Raw genomic sequence first — 17,819 nt, forward strand, 5'->3', positions numbered from 1 at the left:
TAAAGAGGAAGTGTAACAGTAGACAGTAGAGAGTTTGTTCTAAAGGGTAGAGAGTGAAGTGTAACAGTAGACAGTAGAGAGTTTGTTCTAAAGGGTAGAGAGTAGAGAGTGAAGTGTAACAGTAGACAGTAGAGAGTTTGTTCTAAAGGGTAGAGAGTGAAGTGTAACAGTAGACAGTAGAGAGTTTGTTCTAAAGGGTAGAGAGTAGAGAGTGAAGTGTAACAGTAGACAGTAGAGAGTTTGTTCTAAAGGGTAGAGAGTAGAGAGTGAAGTGTAACAGTAGACAGTAGAGAGTTTGTTCTAAAGGGTAGAGAGTAGAGTGAAGTGTAACAGTAGACAGTAGAGAGTTTGTTCTAAAGGGTAGAGAGTGAAGTGTAACAGTAGACAGTAGAGAGTTTGTTCTAAAGGGTAGAGAGTGAAGTGTAACAGTAGACAGTAGAGAGTTTGTTCTAAAGGGTAGAGAGTGAAGTGTAACAGTAGACAGTAGAGAGTTTGTTCTAAAGGGTAGAGAGTGAAGTGTAACAGTAGACAGTAGAGAGTTTGTTCTAAAGGGTAGAGAGTAGAGAGTGAAGTGTAACAGTAGACAGTAGAGAGTTTGTTCTAAAGGGTAGAGAGTGAAGTGAAGTGTAACAGTAGACAGTAGAGAGTTTGTTCTAAAGGGTAGAGAGTGAAGTGTAACAGTAGACAGTAGAGAGTTTGTTCTAAAGGGTAGAGAGTGAAGTGTAACAGTAGACAGTAGAGAGTTTGTTCTAAAGGGTAGAGAGTGAAGTGTAACAGTAGACAGTAGAGAGTTTGTTCTAAAGGGTAGAGAGTGAAGTGTAACAGTAGACAGTAGAGAGTTTGTTCTAAAGGGTAGAGAGTAGAGTGAAGTGTGACAGTAGACAGTAGAGAGTTTGTTCTAAAGGGTAGAGAGTGAAGTGTAACAGTAGACAGTAGAGAGTTTGTTCTAAAGGGTACAGAGTGAAGTGTAACAGTAGACAGTAGAGAGTTTGTTCTAAAGGGTAGAGAGTAGAGTGAAGTGTAACAGTAGACAGTAGAGAGTTTGTTCTAAAGGGTAGAGAGTGAAGTGTAACAGTAGACAGTAGAGAGTTTGTTCTAAAGGGTAGAGAGTGAAGTGTAACAGTAGACAGTAGAGAGTTTGTTCTAAAGGGTAGAGAGTGAAGTGTAACAGTAGACAGTAGAGAGTTTGTTCTAAAGGGTAGAGAGTGAAGTGTAACAGTAGACAGTAGAGAGTTTGTTCTAAAGGGTAGAGAGTAGAGAGTGAAGTGTAACAGTAGACAGTAGAGAGTTTGTTCTAAAGGGTAGAGAGTGAAGTGTAACAGTAGACAGTAGAGAGTTTGTTCTAAAGGGTAGAGAGTAGAGAGTGAAGTGTAACAGTAGACAGTAGAGAGTTTGTTCTAAAGGGTAGAGAGTGAAGTGTAACAGTAGACAGTAGAGAGTTTGTTCTAAAGGGTAGAGAGTAGAGAGTGAAGTGTAACAGTAGACAGTAGAGAGTTTGTTCTAAAGGGTAGAGAGTAGAGAGTGAAGTGTAACAGTAGACAGTAGAGAGTTTGTTCTAAAGGGTAGAGAGTAGAGAGTGAAGTGTAACAGTAGACAGTAGAGAGTTTGTTCTAAAGGGTAGAGAGTAGAGAGTGAAGTGTAACAGTAGACAGTAGAGAGTTTGTTCTAAAGGGTAGAGAGTGAAGTGTAACAGTAGACAGTAGAGAGTTTGTTCTAAAGGGTAGAGAGTAGAGCGAAGTGTAACAGTAGACAGTAGAGAGTTTGTTCTAAAGGGTAGAGAGTGAAGTGTAACAGTAGACAGTAGAGAGTTTGTTCTAAAGGGTAGAGAGTAAAGTGTAACAGTAGACAGTAGAGAGTTTGTTCTAAAGGGTAGAGAGTAGAGAGTGAAGTGTAACAGTAGACAGTAGAGAGTTTGTTCTAAAGGGTAGAGAGTGAAGTGTAACAGTAGACAGTAGAGAGTTTGTTCTAAAGGGTAGAGAGTAGAGAGTGAAGTGTAACAGTAGACAGTAGAGAGTTTGTTCTAAAGGGTAGAGAGTAGAGAGTGAAGTGTAACAGTAGACAGTAGAGAGTTTGTTCTAAAGGGTAGAGAGTAGAGAGTGAAGTGTAACAGTAGACAGTAGAGAGTTTGTTCTAAAGGGTAGAGAGTAGAGAGTGAAGTGTAACAGTAGACAGTAGAGAGTTTGTTCTAAAGAGTAGAGAGTAGAGTGAAGTGTAACAGTAGACAGTAGAGAGTTTGTTCTAAAGGGTAGAGAGTGAAGTGTTACAGTAGACAGTAGAGAGTTTGTTCTAAAGGGTAGAGAGTAAAGAGTGAAGTGTAACAGTAGACAGTAGAGAGTTTGTTCTAAAGGGTAGAGAGTAGAGAGTGAAGTGTAACAGTAGACAGTAGAGAGTTTGTTCTAAAGGGTAGAGAGTAGAGAGTGAAGTGTAACAGTAGACAGTAGAGAGTTTGTTCTAAAGGGTAGAGAGTAAAGAGTGAAGTGTTACAGTAGACAGTAGAGAGTTTGTTCTAAAGGGTAGAGAGTAGAGAGTGAAGTGTAACAGTAGACAGTAGAGAGTTTGTTCTAAAGGGTAGAGAGTGAAGTGTAACAGTAGACAGTAGAGAGTTTGTTCTAAAGGGTAGAGAGTGAAGTGTAACAGTAGACAGTAGAGAGTTTGTTCTAAAGGGTAGAGGGTGAAGTGTAACAGTAGACAGTAGAGAGTTTGTTCTAAAGGGTAGAGAGTGAAGTGTAACAGTAGACAGTAGAGAGTTTGTTCTAAAGGGTAGAGAGTGAAGTGTAACAGTAGACAGTAGAGAGTTTGTTCTAAAGGGTAGAGAGTAGAGAGTGAAGTGTAACAGTAGACAGTAGAGAGTTTGTTCTAAAGGGTAGAGAGTGAAGTGTAACAGTAGACAGTAGAGAGTTTGTTCTAAAGGGTAGAGAGTAGAGAGTGAAGTGTAACAGTAGACAGTAGAGAGTTTGTTCTAAAGGGTAGAGAGTGAAGTGTTACAGTAGACAGTAGAGAGTTTGTTCTAAAGGGTAGAGAGTAAAGAGTGAAGTGTAACAGTAGACAGTAGAGAGTTTGTTCTAAAGGGTAGAGAGTAGAGAGTGAAGTGTAACAGTAGACAGTAGAGAGTTTGTTCTAAAGGGTAGAGAGTGAAGTGTAACAGTAGACAGTAGAGAGTTTGTTCTAAAGGGTAGAGAGTAGAGAGTGAAGTGTAACAGTAGACAGTAGAGAGTTTGTTCTAAAGGGTAGAGAGTAGAGTGAAGTGTAACAGTAGACAGTAGAGAGTTTGTTCTAAAGGGTAGAGAGTGAAGTGTAACAGTAGACAGTAGAGAGTTTGTTCTAAAGGGTAGAGAGTAAAGAGTGAAGTGTAACAGTAGACAGTAGAGAGTTTGTTCTAAAGGGTAGAGAGTGAAGTGTAACAGTAGACAGTAGAGAGTTTGTTCTAAAGGGTAGAGAGTGAAGTGTAACAGTAGACAGTAGAGAGTTTGTTCTAAAGGGTAGAGAGTAGAGAGTGAAGTGTAACAGTAGACAGTAGAGAGTTTGTTCTAAAGGGTAGAGAGTAGAGAGTGAAGTGTAACAGTAGACAGTAGAGAGTTTGTTCTAAAGGGTAGAGAGTAGAGAGTGAAGTGTAACAGTAGACAGTAGAGAGTTTGTTCTAAAGGGTAGAGAGTAGAGAGTGAAGTGTAACAGTAGACAGTAGAGAGTTTGTTCTAAAGGGTAGAGAGTGAAGTGAAGTGTAACAGTAGACAGTAGAGAGTTTGTTCTAAAGGGTAGAGAGTGAAGTGAAGTGTAACAGTAGACAGTAGAGAGTTTGTTCTAAAGGGTAGAGAGTGAAGTGTAACAGTAGACAGTAGAGAGTTTGTTCTAAAGGGTAGAGAGTAGAGTGAAGTGTAACAGTAGACAGTAGAGAGTTTGTTCTAAAGGGTAGAGAGTAGAGTGAAGTGTAACAGTAGACAGTAGAGAGTTTGTTCTAAAGGGTAGAGAGTAGAGTGAAGTGTAACAGTAGACAGTAGAGAGTTTGTTCTAAAGGGTAGAGAGTAGAGTGAAGTGTAACAGTAGACAGTAGAGAGTTTGTTCTAAAGGGTAGAGAGTGAAGTGTAACAGTAGACAGTAGAGAGTTTGTTCTAAAGGGTAGAGAGTAGAGAGTGAAGTGTAACAGTAGAGAGTTTGTTCTAAAGGGTAGAGAGTGAAGTGTAACAGTAGACGGTAGAGAGTTTGTTCTAAAGGGTAGAGAGTAGAGAGTGAAGTGTAACAGTAGACAGTAGAGAGTTTGTTCTAAAGGGTAGAGAGTAGAGAGTGAAGTGTAACAGTAGACAGTAGAGAGTTTGTTCTAAAGGGTAGAGAGTGAAGTGTAACAGTAGACAGTAGAGAGTTTGTTCTAAAGGGTAGAGAGTGAAGTGTAACAGTAGACAGTAGAGAGTTTGTTCTAAAGGGTAGAGAGTAGAGAGTGAAGTGTAACAGTAGACAGTAGAGAGTTTGTTCTAAAGGGTAGAGAGTGAAGTGTAACAGTAGACAGTAGAGAGTTTGTTCTAAAGGGTAGAGAGTAGAGTGAAGTGTAACAGTAGACAGTAGAGAGTTTGTTCTAAAGGGTAGAGAGTGAAGTGTAACAGTAGACAGTAGAGAGTTTGTTCTAAAGGGTAGAGAGTGAAGTGTAACAGTAGACAGTAGAGAGTTTGTTCTAAAGGGTAGAGAGTGAAGTGTAACAGTAGACAGTAGAGAGTTTGTTCTAAAGGGTAGAGAGTGAAGTGTAACAGTAGACAGTAGAGAGTTTGTTCTAAAGAGTAGAGAGTGAAGTGTAACAGTAGACAGTAGAGAGTTTGTTCTAAAGGGTAGAGAGTGAAGTGTAACAGTAGACAGTAGAGAGTTTGTTCTAAAGGGTAGAGAGTAGAGAGTGAAGTGTAACAGTAGACAGTAGAGAGTTTGTTCTAAAGGGTAGAGAGTGAAGTGTAACAGTAGACAGTAGAGAGTTTGTTCTAAAGGGTAGAGAGTAAAGGGTGAAGTGTAACAGTAGACGGTAGAAAGTAAAGGGTGAAGTGTAACAGTAGACAGTAGAGAGTTTGTTCTAAAGGGTATTGAGTAAAGGGTGAAGTGTAACAGTAGACGGTAGAAAGTAAAGGGTGAAGTGTAACAGTAGACGGTAGAAAGTAAAGGGTGAAGTGTAACAGTAGACGGTAGAAAGTAAAGGGTGAAGTGTAACAGTAGACAGTAGAGAGTTTGTTCTAAAGGGTATTGAGTAAAGGGTGAAGTGTAACAGTAGACGGTAGAGAGTAAAGGGTGAAGTGTAACAGTAGACGGTAGAAAGTAAAGGGTGAAGTGTAACAGTAGACGGTAGAAAGTAAAGGGTGAAGTGTAACAGTAGACAGTAGAGAGTTTGTTCTAAAGGGTATTGAGTAAAGGGTGAAGTGTAACAGTAGACGGTAGAAAGTAAAGGGTGAAGTGTAACAAGTAGAGAGTTTGCTTTTCTTGTCTGATGTTATAATTGGGGTGAAGTGGAGCCGCTGACTGTCCTGACACACACTCCAGTCCTTTAATCGTCCTCTTTGTGCGATTTATTCATTTATTTATTTTATTATTCTTGATGCTGTGAAACTGTTTGAGCCTGAAATGAAAGAGGAATGCTGTATATTCTGCCCTCACTGTGTTCAGCAGCAGCCTGTCAGTCTTTCTTTCCATCTTTAGCACTTTTAGCGCCTCTTCAGTAACTGTGATATCAATCATCTCTATCCATCGTATCGTATTTTGATGATAACAGTATCCAATTCACACAGTCCACGCCTCTCTTCAAGTCTAGTCAGTCAGCCAAGACAAGTTAAAATCTGAAGTTTGATGCTTTAGTTTTAGCACTGGAGCTGCAGGACTAGTTTAGTTAACAAATAATCAGAGGCTTATATCCCACCAATTAGCATCAGGCATACTACATGTTTAACAGTGTGTCATACCTGGGTCATTCTACAGAAATGTCCACTTTTCTATCTATCCATAGGTGTCACTGGTGTGACCGATCCTCATTGGTGTTACACATAAGAAAGGAAACACCAGAGACATTTTTAATGAAAAATGGCTGCTACAGAGCATCAAACCACATGTTGTCAATCATGGAATATCCACTAAAATATGTAATTTAATCCATTTGTATACTATTTTTACAGTTACCTCAGAATAAAGTGGGTCACACCAGTGACTTCAGCTAAAAGCTTCATATGAAATCATGAGCTGAATGAGAAAATCTCTGATAACTGAAAGACACAGTGGACTCACCATGTGCTTTTCTTCATAGATCCTCAGAAGACAGGTAAAAGGAAGTCGAGTGATGTCATCAGTGTGATTTTTATTTCAAAATAAGAGATTTTTAGTTATGCAGTAACACCAGTGACACGACTCCTGGGGACAACAACTTTCATTATATATTTTATAATATTGATTTGGCTTTTGTTTTCTTTATGTCATTTAATTCAAGTACTTCATAGTCATGTATAGATTTATAGATTTGGCCTGAACTCAGGGTAAAAGAAGCCCAGTTCCCGCATACTTCATTGAAAAAATTGATCTCCCGAGAAGTAAAAGTTCCCCAAATATTGTCAGTAAATCTAATATTTCTCCTGTTGAGATTGTTGTAAGCTTGATTTATGATTATTTACCTTATTTCTAGACATTTTTACTTGTTAAAAGTAAAGTAAATTTATCTCACTATACTGGCAGATAATTTAATTTGTTTTCAGAAATGTGCTTGAAACCAGCAAAAATGTCTGCCTGTATATTTTAGAAATTATGAGATAATTTTACTTAATAAATTTGCTTAATATAATTCTGAGGAATCTCTTGCCACTTTTCAGCCTTCATAAGAGAGAAGAAGAGGAGCATGGTCCTGTTATAGATGAGATCACTGCATGGTGTGAAGATACCCCTCTACTACTGAATACTTCCACAACTAGAGAGGTGTGAATTGATTTTAAGAAAGAGTCCTTACCCCTGTTTGATGACCATTAAAGGTCAGCCTATGAAGTTTGTCGCTAATTACAAATATCTTGGGGTTAAACTCAACAACAAGCTGAAATGGCACCAACATACTGAATTTATTAATAGAAAAGGGCAGCAAAGGCTTTATTTTCTCAACAAGCTGACCTCCTTTAATGTCAATCAGACCACTTGTAAGGTGTTTTGCAGTGCTTTTATTGACACGCGTTAAACTTTCTGCGTTACTTGCCTCTTTCTGAGAATGCAGACAAATTTTGACTCCTGTCAGCAAATTTCAGGGCATCCACATCACCAGTTTAGAAAATATTTATAAGTCTAGATCTCTTAGCTAATCAAGGAAATAGCTTCTGATCTAAGGCCTCCACTTTCTTCTGCTTTTGAGCTGCTGTCTTCTTGTCACAGATATTGCCGGGGTTGGGATGTAACTAAGTATTAAGAATATGCATTCAGAATCCATAAATTAAAACTAGGTAATTAATGTGATAAGTTGATGCAGTAATGTTACGAAATGAACCAATTACACAACCCCACACATGAGCTCTGCTAAAGCCTGAGTGGACTGATAAATCAATGTGATCAGTTATTAATCTCAGTGTTACTGAGCTCTGCTAAAGCCTGAGTGGACTGATAAATCAATGTGATCAGTTATTAATCTCAGTGTTACTGAGCTCTGCTAAAGCCTGAGTAGACTGATAAATCAATGTGATGATCAGTTATTAATCTCAGTGTTACTGAGCTCTGCTAAAGCCTGAGTAGACTGATAAATCAATGTGGTGATCAGTTATTAATCTCAGTGTTACTGAGCTCTGCTAAAGCCTGAGTAGACTGATAAATCAATGTGATGATCAGTTATTAATCTCAGTGTTACTGAGCTCTGCTAAAGCCTGAGTAGACTGATAAATCAATGTGATCAGTTATTAATCTCAGTGTTACTGAGCTCTGCTAAAGCCTGAGTAGACTGATAAATCAATGTGATCAGTTATTAATCTCAGTGTTACTGAGCTCTGCTAAAGCCTGAGTAGACTGATAAATCAATGTGATGATCAGTTATTAATCTCAGTGTTACTGAGCTCTGCTAAAACCAGAGTAGACTGATAAATCAATGTGATGATCAGTTGTTAATCTCAGTGTTACTGAGCTCTGCTGATGTGATCAGTTGTTAATCTCAGTGTTACTGAGCTCTGCTGATGTGATCAGTTATTAATATCTGAGATTAATAACTGATCACATAACTGATCAGTTATTAATCTCAGTGTTACTGAGCCCTTTTAACATTAAGCATTTTCCCAATCCTGTTTATTGCTTCCCAGCATTTGTTATTAAAAGAGCAAGGTTTTCATTCATACCACACAAATGCATTGTGTTTGATATTCTATGTAAATCTCAGTGTTTGTGAAACACTGTTTAGAAAAAAAAACAAAAAAAAACAACAAAAAAAACTGGTGTGTTGTTTTGCTGCACTTTTGTTGCTGAATATGTGTTTATTTTTTTTAACTGAAAAAAATATATTTCTCTATCAGGACAAATAAAGTTCCTACTACTACTTTAGACTTGCTTTACTGGGAGAATGAAAATAAAGTTGAATTGAGCTGAAGCGAACTGTATAAGAGAGAACCACAGCCCAGTAGCAGAGGTGGAATCTCCACTATTGTCCTACAAACACACCAGGGGAAGTTGGTGGGCTGTAACAGACCCGATATGCTGATGTGTATTCACTGGCGGTCCTCGCTGTGAGCTCTGGGAGAGTCTGCTGGAGTGGGTTTAATGTGGCCTGACGTGTGTGTTTGAGGGATTAGGTGGAAGGAGCAGTGACCATAAACGTGAAGTTCATGATTTCAGCCTGATTGACCACTGATGCTGACCGATTACCTTAGTGGGTCTGTCTTTATGGTGTCCAGTTTGATGAAATCATGAACATTTAATGGTGGCGGGGACTTTATTCTGCTTTCCACGAGGTGATATGCTGTTCCCCATAAACTGCAGCTTTTATTAGGAACGGTGAATGATGGCATAGCTGACATAGCTTTCGTGTCAGGCGCTGCCAACCGTTTCAGGCAGAATCTCAAACGGCTCTCTTCTCCCTACAAAGTGCAGCACGTAGGTCTTAAAATAACGGCTACTGCATCCAAACAGGGCTCAGGGTGTCTAACAGAGAACCACTCTGCAGTCAATGCAATATTTTTGTCTAAAAGCCAAAATTTCATAACTCACATGATGCACTATATAGGGAACAGTGAGCCATTTGAGATTCAGCCATAGGATTTTCCAAGGTCTGATTTTATAGATTATTAAAATTGAGGATCAATGAGCTGCTTTCATTGCAATTTACAGCTCTTTACTTGCTTCTTTATGATGAAGAATGTTAAATACTGCACTGAAAAGAAAATTTGTATCCATTACTTGCTTTGTTTAACTCTGAAACATGAAATGACCACTGGAATTATCTACTTTTGCAAATGAACAATGAGCTCTTCATATACATTAAATGGACAAAAGTATTGGGACACCTACACATTATACCTACAGGAGCTTTTATGAATCCCATTCTAAATCCATAGGCATTAATATGGAGTTGGTCCCCCTTTGCAGCTATAACAGTTTCCACTCTTCTGGGAAGCTTTCTACAAGATGTTGGAGAGTGACTGTGGGAATTTTTGCCCGTTCATCCAGAAGAGCATTTGTGAGGTCAGACAGTGATGTTGGACGAGAGGGTCTGGCTCACAATCTCCGTTCTAGTTCATGCCAAAGGTGTTTGATGGGGTTGAGGTCAGGGCTCTGTGAGGGCCAGTCAAGTTCCTCCACACCAAGCTCACCCAGTCAGGCCTTTATGGAGCTGCTCTGTGCACTGGGACTCAGTCATGCTGGAACAGAAAAGGCTCTTCCCCAAACTGTTCCCACAAAGTTGGAAGCGTACAGTTGTCCAAAATGTCTTGTTCTGCTGAAGCATTAAGATTTCCCTTCACTGGAACTAAGGGTTCTAGGCCAACCCCTGATAAACACCCCCATATCATCATCCCTCCTCCAGTAAACTCTACAGCTGGCACAGTGCAGTCAGGCAGGTAACGTTCTCCTGGCATTCGCCAAACCCAGACTCACCCATCAGACTGACAGATAGAGAAGCTGATTCATCACTCCACAGAATACGTTTCCACTGATCCAGAGTCCAGTGGCGGCGCTTTACACCACTCCATCCGACGCTTGTGGCTTTGTGCATTTTGATCTTAGGCTTGTGTTCAGCTGCTCAACCATGGAAACCCATTTTGTGAAGCTCCTAACGTGCAGTTCTTTTGCTGATGCTGCTTCCAGAGGCAGTTTGGAACTCTTTATTCAACAGAGGATAGACACTGTGAGCTTCAGCACTTGGTGGTCCCACTCTGTGAGTTTGCATGGTCTGCTGCTTCGTGGCTGAGCTTTTGTTGCTCCTGGACACTTCCATTTCACAATAATAGCATTTACAGTTGACAGGGGCAGATCTAGCAGGACAGAAACTTCACAAACTGACTTGTGGCAGAGGTGGCATCCTGTGACAGAGCCATGTTTAAAGTCACTGAGCTCATCAGTTCGACCCTCTACTGCCAGTGTTTGTCTATGGAGACTGCAAGGCTATGTGCTTAAGTTTATTCACCTGTTAGTAATGAGTGTGGCTGAAACACCTGAACTCAATAATTATCAGTGGTGTCCCAATACTTTTGTCTGTATAGTGTATATCTATATACACCATAGATGCATTAAAGAGTAGGTGTACAGGTTTTCCTAAAATAAGTGTAAGTAGTGAGATTTTCTAAGCCTGATCTTAAACCTAATCCTAGTGTAAGCTCAGGAACCAAAACTGGCTTTGCCCTTTCAGCCTTAAAAACTGAAACATTGAGCTTTTGTAAAAAGCTCTTTACACTGAGTTGGGAGCGTCTTGTTGCTCTTGTAGGTCCAGCCCTGTTTTTCTGTTCTTCTCTGGACATTTTCTGTCCTGAAAAATGTACAAAAACACAAACACCTAAACACAGAGTGTGAAGATGTTTGGGGGTCTACATGGTTTTGTTCAGGCCTCCCCAAAGCACAAAATGTCTTTCATAAGATTGTCTCAAGAGAAATAAAGCAGATTTCAATACTGTATTAATGAGGGATCACTGATGACTATGAACTTGTTCTTCTAAACCCAGCTTAGGACAGGAGGAAATTACAGTCTCATTTCCATAAAAAGTTGGGATGCTGTGCAAAATGTTCAGTGAAATTTCTCAGTTTGAGCATTTAATGTGTTGTCTTTGTACTATTTTCAATTAAATATAGGGTTTAAATGATTTGCATGATTTGCATATCATTGCGTTATAGAAACAGGGCCGTAAGCTATTATTTAAGACGTTCTAGAGATCAATAAGAAATACCCAAGTTCTACAGTGATAGATTGCTGGCAGATTTCTGATATGTAGAAGAGAAAATTACAAGTCTTTTCACTTGTCTTATGTAAATATCATTCAGCTATGGCTGAGAAGAGTCAGACACAAAGAGTTAATCCACCTGTGAGACAATATTTCGATTAAAGTGAGAAAACTGACATTTGCTTCTCAGGAGCTGAATTGCAGAAACAGATGAGGTCTTATCTAGAGTAAGTCTTTCCTCTGGGTGCAGTAGAACTCAGTGAGAACCCCAGAAAGGTGATTTGGGGCACAGTTCTCATTAGTGTTTATGAAGTCATCAAACAGTGCATTTCACATGTGCCGCTAACCAGAGCTGGACTGCCCTATTAGAAACAAAGGTTCTGTGCAGGTACATTTTTCGTTCATCAACGTTCCCTCAGAGGTACAACAGTGGTTTTAAGGTCCAACTGTGAACCTTAAATAAGTTTTTCCAGGTGAAAAGTTTGTATTTTTACCTTTTCATAACTGAATGTTTTAAAACAGAGCAATAAAATAAAAGTCCTGGAGACGAGACGGGGTGTGTGGGGTCAGTACAGCTTAGAACATATCATTTCAGTGGATTATGGTTCAGTTATGTTCCCTGACTAAGGGCACTGAGATGTACCCTTGAGGGAACCACCCTAGTGACTCCTTTTTTTTTGAGAGTGTGGGAATAAAATTTGGCCTTGGACATTTGTCTAGACCAGCCCACTACAACCACAGTGACCCCGACCATTACCCCCAAGCTACCTTGCTAGTTAATTATCCAGTGTATGGTACATTAAGCTAGCCTTCTGTAGCCTCAGTGTGTAAGTAGACTGAATGAACTGACCCCTTCTGCACTTTAGGCCTGCACTTTCTTGCTCTGATATCTAAATCACTTCTTAATTGCTTTGCATCTCGTTTAAGTAACCTTCTGTTTTTATCCCCCTCCCTCTTATGCTATATGGAAGTTTTCTCTCCATCTCCGTCTAGTTAGCCTTCAGTTTTACTTTCTCAGTTATTCGTTATGCTTTGTTCTGGGGTGGGAGGCATTTGGGGAATGGGGTCGACAGCCACACTGAGAATGGAGTAGACCCCTGAGGTGTCTAGATACTCCAGTATTCACCTGGCACAGGCTGTTTGTTCCAGGTGGTCTCTGTTCATTTTATATAGGACTACAGCTGGATAGCAGCCATGCATTTCTCTCTTTCTCACTCTCTCAGTGGCACACGCTCATAGCGGCTCAGTGCGAGTTGTCCTGGTCTTCCCGACGGCCAGCCATCACTGCTGCTAACCGTCACATCTAAAGCTGGGGTTACATTAAACAACCCCACGTTCTACCCCAAATATAGCCTCAGCCTTTACTGGCCAGTCTACAGATTTCTGGGCAGTGGGAATAGATGGTGGGCACAGGAAGTGGCACACTCTAATGTCTTTTCAAATGTGTCTGATTATATCAAGCGTTTGAATCTGAATGTAAGACCTGTATTCTCTACAAATGCTTGTGTTTGTGTCTGTCTGGGGAAGCAAGTGTTTCTGTTTGCCCTCAGTTCAGTTTTGTTCGGCCACCAGTTAAAAGTGAATTAGTGCGCTCGACATTGAGAAATCGTCTAAAATCAGCTGAAAAGTGTGAGATAGAGGCGTTAAATTTATCCAAGGCTTTAGCAAGAATTTGTCAAGGTTTTCATAACTCTCTCTTCGTGTCCCGCGAGTGGCCTTCCGCGATGCTAAATGTCAGCAGCAGCTCCAGCGCTATCAGCTAGCGGATTCCTCTGCGGAGTGTTTATGAATATGAAATTATTTATTTATCTGCCTCGCCGCATCTGTTCCCCGGCAACAAAATGCTTTACACGGCCGTCGTTCAAAGACAGCCACGGTCTGAACCTACCCAGAGGCCCTCTCTCTCTTGAGGACTCGGCTATGCAGATGTTTGACTAGCGGAAAAACTAGCGGCGTTTTGTCTGGGCGGCCATTTTGAGCACTTTGTAGCTGCAGCTGCAGCGGGTCGGGTCAGCGCGAAGCGCGTAGGAGGGAAAATGGCTCTGGATGATGCTGCTAGAATTTATATTAATGCGTTCGGGTCCAGGACCTTCTCGCGGCAGCTGTGGAGCATTTTGGCCGTGGTGCGATTAGCGCTTTTTGATAATGGAGAGCGTCACAGGTCGCCTAACTGCAGCAGGTCAAGCTGCAGCCGCACCTGGCTGTGCTTTTGCAAGCTGGCTAGTGATTTTTTTTTAATCTTTGATCATAAATTCATGTCATTTCTAGTGCATCTTAGATTGGCTAGTAACCACAGAGGTGCCTATTTGATGGTTTCACCTGAATCGCAGGCACTTTGGATTCGGCGGCTTTGAGGGTGGCCCTTGTGCCGCTCTCTAGCTTTGATCAATATTCTTCACAAGTGAGAAGTCTCAAACACGCATAATATCTCTAAATTATTCTTTTGTTGCAGGGAACTAGTCGTGACTGGTGAGACTTGTGCGTGTGTTCTTCAAGAACGTGTGTTCTTGCGGTTTGTGACATGACACACACACCCACGCTATACACATGCTATTAAAAGAGCTTCAACATTCGGTTCATTTAATTGGACGGAAATGTCAGTTTTGTACTTCCTAGTCTGTTATAGACTTCTGGTCCCGAGGGGTCAATGACGTTAGCTGACCAGAGGGAAATAAAAACAAAACCTTAAAAGCAGGATCATCTCCATTTGAAACCAAATCACAAGAGACGCAGACGCAGCTAATGGGGCTGTGAACGTTCAGAAGGTCCAGACGTCTTCTGTTTGATTAATGCGTCATAGCTGAAACAGATTGGACGAGCGTAGAAAGCTGTCTGCTCCTGCCTCGTACTGGTGTTAATTACTGCCGGATCATTCTGGGAGGTTCTGTGGTGGGAGCAGAGGGGAACAGAGGGGAAGGTGTGTGGACTGAAGCTTTATTTGCATTCTGATAGCTCCGTCTGAAGCGGCTGAGTCGGGCGATTAGAGGCCGAGTTTGCTCAAGACTGGTTCTGGCCATGAAGTACAAACACAGAGAAGATGCTATCGTCAGTCACAGTTTCTCTGTCAGTTCATATTTCTCTCTACATTGAACTCCTCAAACCAAATACTTCACCATTTAGCTTGTTTAAATCTGCCACTTTGGTCAGTAAAACAGAACAGCTTTCTGTTTTTCCTATTGCTGTGTTTCCTACCACTGAACTGTGACTTACATTTCCATTCTTGTGTTTTCTTGTTCAAAAAGGTAGTTTATGACACAACAGAAAAGCTTATGGCTTAACTAGACTACATTCTTTACACACACCGATCAGGCATAACATTCTGACCACCTCCTTGTTTCTAAGCTCATTGTCCATTTTATCAGCTCCACTTACTATATAGGTGCACTTTGTAGTTCTACAGTTACAGACTGTAGTCCATCTGTTTCTCTGATACTTTGTTAGCCCCCTTTTACCCTGTTCTTCAGTGGTCAGGACCCCCATGGACCCTCACAGAGCAGGTACTATTTGGGTGGTGGATCATTCTCAGCACTGCAGTAACACTGACGTGGTGGTGGTGTGTTAGTGTGTGTTGCGCTGGTCTGAGTGGATCAGACACAGCAGTGCTGCTGGAGTTTTTAAACACCTCAGTGTCACTGCTGGACTGAGAATAGTCCACCAACCAAAAACATCCAGCCAACAGCGTCCTGTGGGCAGCGTCCTGTGACCACTGATGAAGGACTAGAGGATGACCAACACAAACTGTGCAGCAGCAGATGAGCTGTCGTCTCTGACTTTACATCTACAAGGTGGACCGACAAGGTAGGAGTGTCTAATAGAGTGGACAGTGAGTGGACACAGTGTTTAAAAACTCCAGCAGCACTGCTGTGTCTGATCCACTCAGACCAGCGCAACACACACAAACACACCACCACCACGTCAGTGTTACTGCAGTGCTGAGAATGATCCACCACCCAAATAGTACCTGCTCTGTGAGGGTCCATGGGGGTCCTGACCACTGAAGAACAGGGTAAAAGGGGGCTAACAAAGTATCAGAGAAACAGATGGACTACAGTCTGTAACTGTAGAACTACAAAGTGCACCTATATAGTAAGTGGAGCTGATAAAATGGACAATGAGTGTAGAAACAAGGAGGTGGTCATAATATAAATAAATTAAATCTGGTCAATATATGTAAATTTTCCCATTTTGAGATGGTTGTACACTTATACATTTCTTAAAACAAGCAAAATTATCTGCCAATACAGTGAGGTGATGTTACTCAATAAAATTACTTAAAACAAGTAAGAAATATCTAGCAATAAGATAAATAGTCCTAAATTAAGCTTCAATAGGAGGAATATTAGATTTATTTACTATAATTTTGATTGACAAGATACCTTTTTGCAGTGTTTTATAATGGAAAAGAGTAGATTAAACAGTAGAAGTAACCATGTTAAAATCAAATGTTTTATTTGTATTGTGTTTCTACAGCAGACATCACAAAGCAGCTTTAAAAGTCCAGCCTAACTGTAATAAGACAGTGAAGAAGTCCCTAATGGTGCACTTACATTGTAAATATTGGGCAGATAATGGCAAAACGTTTGATCCCAGTGATGCCACAGCCATCCATGGCCAGGATTCCAAGATGGCACAATTGACCTCACTCTCTAGGTCCCCCCATCAGTGAGTGAGAAGCTAGCCAGTGTGGCTGTAGCAGAATTAGGACTTAGTGATCTCCTCCAAGTATGCTGAACTGCCCAATGACTGCATCAATGGCAGTTTGAAACAATGTGGTGGAGCTTCATATGACTCGGAGGAAGCATGTGCCAGTCTTCACCCTCCTAGCACTGGTAGCATTGTGTGACAGTGGGAGATCTAGCTAGAAATTGGTGATGGCCATGACTAAATATGGGAGAAAATTAGGGAAAAACCAAAAAAAAAGAAAAGTCTGTTACCACCAGCAGCGATGGCCACATACTGCTGAAGTCATGTTGAAACTGTGGAATAAAGTGGACGTTGATTTTTTTTTTTTTTTTTTTCGGAAACATGGACTTTTTTTTTCGGGAAGACACGTCCAGACAGTTTCAGTGAAAAAAGACGATTCCATGTACTGAAAAACATTTGCAAGTGTTCATACAGTTTATAGGATAGCATAGTGGATAACACCAACACCCAGGCATGGGGATCACCAGGACTGCAAAGACCATGGCACCATTTACTTCGCTGCAAACCTCCATTGGTCGTCTTCTGTCACTGTTTACAATAATCATTATGTAAAACAGGCGTATTCAACCAACACTTGAGAAGGTCCAGTTAAATTCACAGTGCTACAGCAGCAAAGGGATAGCAAAGCACTCAAAAAGAAGTAACAAGAAGAGAATTAACGAAGTAATTAACCTTTATAATTACTTAACAAGGTTACAGTTTGTAACCATATAGACAATATATATTAAACTAAACATAAAATATGATAAGATAAAAACTCTATCCTTCACATAAACTCTATTCACAAAAATTAACAATATAAACAATTCTAAATAAACATGACGTATTGATTATGTTGCACATGGAAAGTGTGGTGGATTAACAATCTAAACATTAGAAATAGAAAAGCAAAAAAGTCTTTACACTATAGGTATATTTTACAAAATAAGACCCATCAAAGATATATTTTTAGTTTATTTTATACGTATGTGTATATTGAGCATTTTAAGATTGTATGGCCGTTAGCTACTGATTGTAAAAATATAAAAGCAGAAATCTTATTTTTAAGAAAAAAGTCTTAGAAGTCATAATAGGCAATTCTTAATGAGCATTTCATGCTTTTTCAGGGGATAGATGACCACTCTGGTTAATCTTTCTTGTTGAGATTAATTGGAACTGGATTTTGTTAGTAGGTTAATTAGAAGTGAGTTTTTTGTTCACAGTGGCGCTTAAAGTTCCCACTTTGGAGCAGCTCCACAGACTCTGAACAGATGTGATACATCAGTTTTGACCTGAAATGAGGAGAAAACTGCACGGTTTCCTGTTAATTTGTTTTTAAACACTGTTTTTGTTTTCTACTTTAATTATTTTTTTTAATAAGCCATGTGGTCACTTCTTAATTAGACCAGAATTTGTAGTGTTATTTGTAGCTCTGGTGGCATCATGCCATGCAGCTCAGTACAGGGCAGCCAACTCCTTTAAAAATGGGACGACTCTATTAAAAATGAATGGACAAGACACACAAAGCCTTTCGGCTGCCATCATGTGAAGTCAGCAACATAAATGCATGTGATTAAATAAGCCACAACACAGGGCTGCTTACAGAAGCCACGATTGTTCATATTCATGTATGTTGGTGACCCCTGGACACCAGCATCTTTGGAGGCCCCCTGGACTTCAACAGTAACACTAAATAAATAAATACCTGAAAAGTGAGATTAAACCATAACTCACTCTACTCAAATGTCCATCTGCTTTGTTTTGAGAGTAGACGAAATTTGCCTTTTTATTTTTTTTTTAACGTGC

General features: G+C 40.3%; 1 protein-coding gene across 1 annotated transcript in view; it reads left to right on the forward strand.

The window, feature by feature from the left end:
- ptprn2 (protein tyrosine phosphatase receptor type N2) overlaps positions 1–17,819 on the forward strand; it is a 419,224-nt gene that overhangs the window by 110,439 nt on the left and 290,966 nt on the right. The window lies entirely within an intron of this gene.

This window comes from Colossoma macropomum, unplaced genomic scaffold (assembly GCF_904425465.1).
Source record: "Colossoma macropomum unplaced genomic scaffold, Colossoma_macropomum, whole genome shotgun sequence".
NCBI lineage: Eukaryota > Metazoa > Chordata > Actinopteri > Characiformes > Serrasalmidae > Colossoma > Colossoma macropomum.